This window comes from Mus caroli, unplaced genomic scaffold (assembly GCF_978045245.1).
Source record: "Mus caroli unplaced genomic scaffold, Mus_caroli_1 scaffold_7, whole genome shotgun sequence".
NCBI classification, from domain to species: Eukaryota; Metazoa; Chordata; class Mammalia; order Rodentia; family Muridae; genus Mus; species Mus caroli.
Window position 1 is genome coordinate 39,567,290 of NW_028227262.1, and position 7,223 is coordinate 39,574,512.

The 7,223-nt window shown below is 41.0% G+C and overlaps 1 pseudogene; it reads right to left on the reverse strand.

Annotated features, from left to right (window-relative positions):
- Positions 1–5,685: 5,685 nt before the first annotated feature.
- Positions 5,686–6,196, reverse strand: LOC110295740 (Y-box-binding protein 1 pseudogene; annotated as a pseudogene).
- Positions 6,197–7,223: the final 1,027 nt, after the last annotated feature.

The following is a 7,223-nucleotide window of genomic DNA, read 5'->3' on the forward strand; positions in this document are numbered from 1 at the left end:
GTCATATGGCCAAGTCCACAGTTGATAGGATAAGGAAGGACATTCCTCACTCCTTTGATCAACAACAGAGTCCTGTGGTTAAAAAATGCAGCTGCTAGCTGGGCAGTGGTGGATCATGCCTATAATCCCAGCACTTGGGAGGCAGAGGCAGGCGGATTTCTGAGTTCGAGGCCAGCCTGGTCTACAGAGTGAGTTCCAGGACAGCCAGGGCTACACAGAGAAACCCTGTCTCGAAAAAAAAAAAAAAAGAATGCAGCTGTGATTGCCTGACATCTTACTTCTCCTCATTCACTCTTTGATTGCTTTCCTCAACTAGAAAATAAATTCTATAAGCACAAAGATTCTATTTTTCTCACTATCATATCCACAATAAAAAGCTGTACCTAACATGCAGTAGAAATTCCGTAAATATTGTTGAGCGAATGAGTGAAAACACCAATCTATAAAGCAATCTCTGTGACCGGGGAAAAGATTGTCTCCAATCAAAAAGCAAAGAAAAATCATGAAAATCAAAGAAAGAGAAAAGGAAAATATAACTGCCTACTAGACTGCATTTCCAATGCCATGCAATGCCCTACAAATAAATGGGGCACAGGAGGTCAAAGCTAGATGGAGTCCATTTTAAAGCTCTTACATTGCACTAGCGAGAACCCATAGCCAAAAGCCACTGTGAAACACATGCTTAATTCATAGGCAAACAACGCCATCAAAAAAAATACACAAATACAAAATTTATCACAATGCCTAATAAAAACTGCAGCAGGCCCAAGCACTCTGAATTAATGATCATCAATGAGTGTCACAGCATTGGAAACGTGAAAGGCACTTTCCGCAAAAGCAGGCATCGAGAAGAAGGTATTAAATCAAATCATAGCACCATGAGAAGGCAAAGGAGAAGTGGAAGGGATAATTTCTCAAAAAGTAACTTTCTGACTGTGAGAATGGATTGATGGTACTATCCGTTCTTTATAGGAAAGTTCCCCACAATGAATTTCCTTGTCATCATGATCTAATATTGGTTACTAGCTATTACTCTCATTCGTCATGTTCCACATCCCCGCCGCAGTATAAACAATATCAGGGATTTCTCCAGTCGTATTTCACGGCACTTCTTGGAGGGGGTGCATTTTGTATTCAAGCGCAAACCAAAGCGTTCCGAATCTATCAAGACTCGTAAAAACTATAAATGACCTGCACAGATGCCCAGCAGTGCTGTAAAATGTAGGCGGGTTGCTAGAAGCCTCCCCTGCTTTAGAAAATGTACTTAGCCCTGCAATCAGATTTAAATTAGGCTGATCTCTGCAACACTCCATCCTCTCAAAACTGCATCATTGCAGCTCATCCTCTATGCTGTTTTTCTATTATTAAAGACAACTTAGCTCCAGCTACCCTCCTTCTGGTCTCCATACAAACCCTCACTGGCTTCCTTTGAGTACTTAATACTTCTGCTGAACATTATGCTATGTCTTAAACCTTCAACACCAAACCTTAAGATGGCCACTATTACCATTGTTTCAGAGACAAACCAAAGTTCCAAAACAAGTTAACTGGCTTACTCCACACGCCACAATTATTATTTAGGAGAATCAAGACTTCATCTTTGATGTGTCTGATTCAAACCCCCACTCTCTCAATTATGCCACAGCCCATCCCCTGCTAGTTATAAACACTTTCACTACTTCTTTCACCATTCCAGGGAATCGAGCCTCTTCCCAGTGTCCTTAGTCCTTTGTCTTCATCGACTGGGTACTTTATATTAGTCTTCTAGTTAGCTTCAGCTGTCAACTTAGTTATCTGAGAGAGTCTCAAATGGATGATTGACCCTATCAGATTGGTTTGTAATCATGCCTGTAAGGCATTTTTTAAATTATTAATTGATGAAGGAAGGTCCAGACCACTGTGGGTATTCCTGTCCATAGACTGATGGTCATGAGCTGTTCAAGAAAACTATCTGAGCAAGCCAGGGAACAATCATGTAACCAGTACAATGTAATGCCTCATGGGCGGTTCCTGCTTGAGTTCTTTCCCAGATTTTCCTCAATGATGAATTATGACCTGGAAGTTACAAGATGAAATAATCTTTTTCTTCCCCCTAGTTGGTTTTGGTCAGGCTGTTTATCATACCAAAAGAAGTCAACTAAAACAAGTAAGAAGTTAGGTGATTTATTAAAAAAAAAAAATTCAATTTATTTGTCCAGTGGTTCTGGAGGCTAAAACGTATAGAAATACTACACCAGTGTCTTATAAGAAGCATGATGCTGAAGCACTCATAGCACATAAAAGGCACAACAGAAAAGGGAGCTTAATATCTGCAACAGCTGACTCTTTCCCACAATGTCTGCATTAACACATTCATGATGGAGGAACTCTAATGGCCATATCTCCTCTGAAGAGTTCCACACCTTTACTGTCACAATGCCAATTCAGCTCTAACACAGATTTCAAAGAAAGCACTCATCCACAGATAGAATCAGCATTCCTATCTTTATGCCTAAGTGTCTACAACCTCATACTATTGTGAGTGTGTATTGTTGGTATTAGACTATCCTATAAGTCAGACTGCCACCATCTTCAACACATCAGCTATGTCTGCCTATAAAAAGAACATCACAGCTGGGATTGTTCACATTTATAAAAGGAGTTCTGGAGAGATTCATGGGGCTCTTGCTCAAGAATCAGCCACTCCTATCAACCAGTTGTATGCAATTCTCCCTTAAAAGCACAAGGCCTTAGGAAGGTTCTCAACTACATAGGAGGAGAAGGGTTAAGAGAGGATAATCCAACTACACAGCAGTAGGAGAGCCACCATCCATGTATACAGGATACAGACTTCCCAATGTGACTGCTTTTAAGCCACTCCTATCCATACTCATATCCCCTCACCTACTGCTCTATAAGTAAGGCTAAAATGGCATTGCTTTCCCAGAGTAAAAGTTGGAGATTGTACCTGTTTACAGTTGAGACCATAGGAGAAGGGCTATACATTGTTTATCTCTTCAGGGAAGAAATTTTAGCTGTACTGTTCCTACATGTGACTGGGTGAATATGTGTGTGAAAGTTATGGATATGATTCTGTGTGTGCATGTTAACACATCAGTGTATGAGTGTCTGTGAATGTGAATGTGTCTTAGCGTGAGAATGTTTGAGTGTATATGTGAGAGAATACTGCATATATGAATATCTCGTATGTGAGTATGTCTGGGTGCACTGTGGATGTGTGTCAATCTGAGAGTGTATGAAAGTGAAGGTGTGTATTTGAGAGAGTGTTTCAGTGTCTTTGAAAGTGTGAGTGTGTCTGTGTCAGTGTGCTTAGTGGCAGGGTGAGAGTGTGTGATTATATGGCTCTAATGGATATCTCTGTGTTTGAGCGTAAGTGTGAGTGTGTTGACTATTTAAGTGTGATTAAACAGATTTTGAGTCCTTGAGTATTTTGGATATTAACCTTCTATTAGACAATGAGCAGAAGACATGTTCTCCTATCCTACAGGTTATTTCTTCAATCTTCTGTTTCATATGTTGTGCAGAATTCTTATCAGTTTGATTAAAATAATCTTAATGTTTTAATTGTTTGTGGCTTGGAAGTCATAGCCACAAAAACAAGGCTTATGTGAATATCTTATTGCCCCATGTTTTCTACCAGTATTTTAGGTCTTAACATTCAGTCTCTGAGTTTTTGGTACATCTTGAGAAGAATGATCGAGAATGAGAGAGAAGTTTGTTTTGCCTTCTGCATGTGTATATTAGTTTTCTCAGCACCATTTGTTTGAAAACTTCAGCAATGTATATTCTTTGCTTTTTGTTGAGAATAGGCTGGCTGTGGACGTGAGAATTCATATCTCAATCCCGTACTCTGCTCTACTAATCCATGTGACTTTCTATACCCAAATGATACTATTTCGAGTTACCAATGGGGCTCTGGAGTACATTGTTTGAAATCAAGAATTTTTTGATTCCTTTAGCTTTTGTTCTTTTCATTCAGTTGCTTTGGCTATCTTGTACTTCCATGTGAACTTTACAATTGTTCTTTCTGGTTCTGTGAAGGATGTGATTAAGCCATTGGTAATTCAGTGGGGATTATATTTGCCTGCAAATGGCTTAGGGCAGTACAGCCGCTTTAATAAGATTAATTCTTTCAATCCAGGAACACAGAAAGTCTTTCCATCTTTTTTGTGTCTACTTCAATTACTTTCATCAGTGTTTTGTGGTTTTCACTGTGGAGGTCTTTCACTGCCCTGTTTAAATTTATTTGTAAGTATTTTGTTTTGGTATTTATTATAAATTATATTATTTATATTAATTCTTGTTCAGTGAGTATATAAGGGCTACATAGAAAAGATACTAATTTTATATGTTGATCATCTATCCTGCTGCTTTTCCTATGTTTGCCAAACCTGAGTGTTTCCTGAATCTGAATTCATGAGCTATTAAGTGAACAACTGTAAGAGGTCCCCAGACTTTAGTACAACTGACACTATGTTAGCAGCACCATTCTGACCTTAAAACCTAGAACATATGCCCCAACACCTGCCAAAATGGGAACAAAGACATAGCCTATCAAAGACATAGTCCATAGTTACAGGAAAACCCTTAAATGTATTAACTTTGTTTGTTGGCCTTTTGTTCTTTTCTTTTTTGGCTTCTATACTTATGCTTCTTGTTAACTGATATGTGACAACCATGGCATATTTTTTTTTGTCTTTTCAGAAAACACAAAGGGCTGTAAGGCTCAATGATGCATGATGTGAGCAAGTTCCTCTACACCTGCCAGTCAGCAATAAAGACTTTTGTTTTGGTTTTAAAGTACCGAAGGAGCTGAAGGGATCCGAAACCCTATGGGTGGAACAACATTATGAACTAACCAGTACCCCGGAGCTCTTGACTCTAGCTGCATATGTATCAAAAGATGGCCTATTCGGCCATCACTGGAAAGAGAGGCCCATTGGACATGCAAACTTTATATGCCCCAGTACAGGGGAAAGCCAGGGCCAAAAAAAAATGGGAATGGGTGGGTAGGGAAGTAGGGGGGAGGGTATGGGGGACTTTTGGGATAGCATTGGAAATGTAATTGAGGAAAAGATGTAATAAAAAAAAAAAAAAAGAACAACCAAAAAAAAAAAGTGTCTCTGTGGTAGTCTCTGGTAGGCTTACCTCACAACATTCTGGAGGCCCCAGTGACATCCCTGAAGACTGAGATGTCAGGACACCAGGGGTCTTCGATTCTGCTCTGGATAGTACAGAAGATAGATAGTTCTAGAGGCTGCTTATCATGAGATGTTTTTAAGACCTTTATTAACAGGTGCTTGCAGTTTGTTGACATTTTTTTAAAAATCAAGTTGTAAACTTTATTACAAATTAAAAATGAAGTTCTTAAAAATCTCAACTTGACCAGATATGAAACAATTTTAAAACTATTAAAGGTCTATTGAGAAAAACCAGGCCTTTTGTTTTTTCTTAAAAGACACATTTATCATTAGCAAAAAGAGACATCTTTAGGTAAAAATAATTAAAACCCCATGCTGCATAGATAATGCAGATAGTTCTAATGTTATCAGGTCAGCAGGCAAAAAGCAAGCACTTAAGGTCTTCAGCTCCAATCTTTGTTCATTTCTTATTGCTGGAATTTCATATTCATTTCTTCCTGTTGGATGACCAAACCGGATGATGGTAGAGATGGTAAGCACGCATTTACTCAGCCACGCCCTGCTCAGCCTAGGGAGCAGAGGAATTCTCAGAGGGTGGATCAGCTGCTTTTGTCTCTTTGCCACCTTGTGGTTTAGGGTTCTCTCTGCGAAGTTGAAGTGGCTGCTGACCTTGGGTTATCATCGCCTTGATTTTCTTTGTCCTCTTCATTGCCATCCTCTTTAGGCTGTCTTTGGCGAGGAGGGCCCCTTCGGAATCATGGTCTGTAACCCCAATTCATATTCTCTCTCACTGGTCTACCTTGCTCTCCTGCACCCTGGTTGTCAGCACCCTCCATCATTTCTCCTTGCACAGGGGGGTTGGAATACTGTGGTCTCAGCAGGTAGTAAGGTGGGAACCTTTGCCTGTGGTAGGGCTGGTGTTGGGCATAGCTTTCAGGAGCGCTGTCTGATCCCTCTTTCTTTTCCCCACTTTCACTATTCTGGTAATTTTGCTGAAAATTGCGTGGAGGAGCCCTACGACATGAGGGGGGACGAGTCTCGGCCTCGCTGCTCATGGTTGCAGTGATGGGGCTGAAGGCGACAGCTGTAGCTCCTTCCAGGTGTGATGGTGACTAGGCCTGTGGCGGTGGTGGGGTTCTCAGGGCTATCAGGGGTCCTCTCTCTGCTCCCGCTACCGATCGAACTCATCATGAAATATTCTGATGTCCCACAAGTGTCTCCCACCTCTAAACCTGGTGCCTCTGAGGCTCCTGATATAGCCACCCTAAAATGGAAAACTACAGAAAGTCACCTGACTCTGTCACTTCAGTGATAAGTTTGTTTGGCCTTCTTCTGAATATAACATTTAGGAAAAACTTGATGCAGTCCTAGTTCCAGTGTCTGGGACCTACATGAGACAACACTGGACCCTCTGGCTTAGGACTGTGTATTGTTACCTCTGTTTGTCTTTATTATCTTCTGATCTATCTGTCACTGTGTGTTTCTATCAGTTCTATTGATTGGGGAAACATCTGAAATGGAAGGAGTAGCGAGCCAAGACACCATCAAAGTCCATGTTAAATCACTTGAAGAAAGGTTTCCAGGTAAAGAGAAATATTTTGTCTTTTGCCTAGAAAACTACAGGCCTGTGAAATTGCTTTGCCCTTTTGGAGTCGTGTGGCCTAGTGAAGGATCTCTGAATGCCCAGACAGTTCATGTTATCTGGACCCGAGCCATCCTAAACCATTTCCCTATTCTGAGTAATAGCTTTTTCTGGTGCAAGACCCACCCAACCTTGTTTATTTACATGTTTTCTTTTGGGGGAGCCAAAGCCTCTTGTTTCCTCCAACTTGCATAGAGAAATCCAAAGCTCTGCCTGTTCTCTCAGACCTGCCAGAGGAAATTTGCTTTTCCTCACCATATGCCCCAGTGTGTTGACTAGCCATACCTAGGGAGGGCCAATTATTTCCCTGGCAGTGTTGTGGGGGAATAAAAAGTCCCTTCTACCTCAGGCCCTGTTTCTCCTCCACACATTTGGCTATAGGGACTCGGGGGACTGGGGGGCATTTCCCCATCCTCACTCTAAGGAAGGTGGCCCCAAGA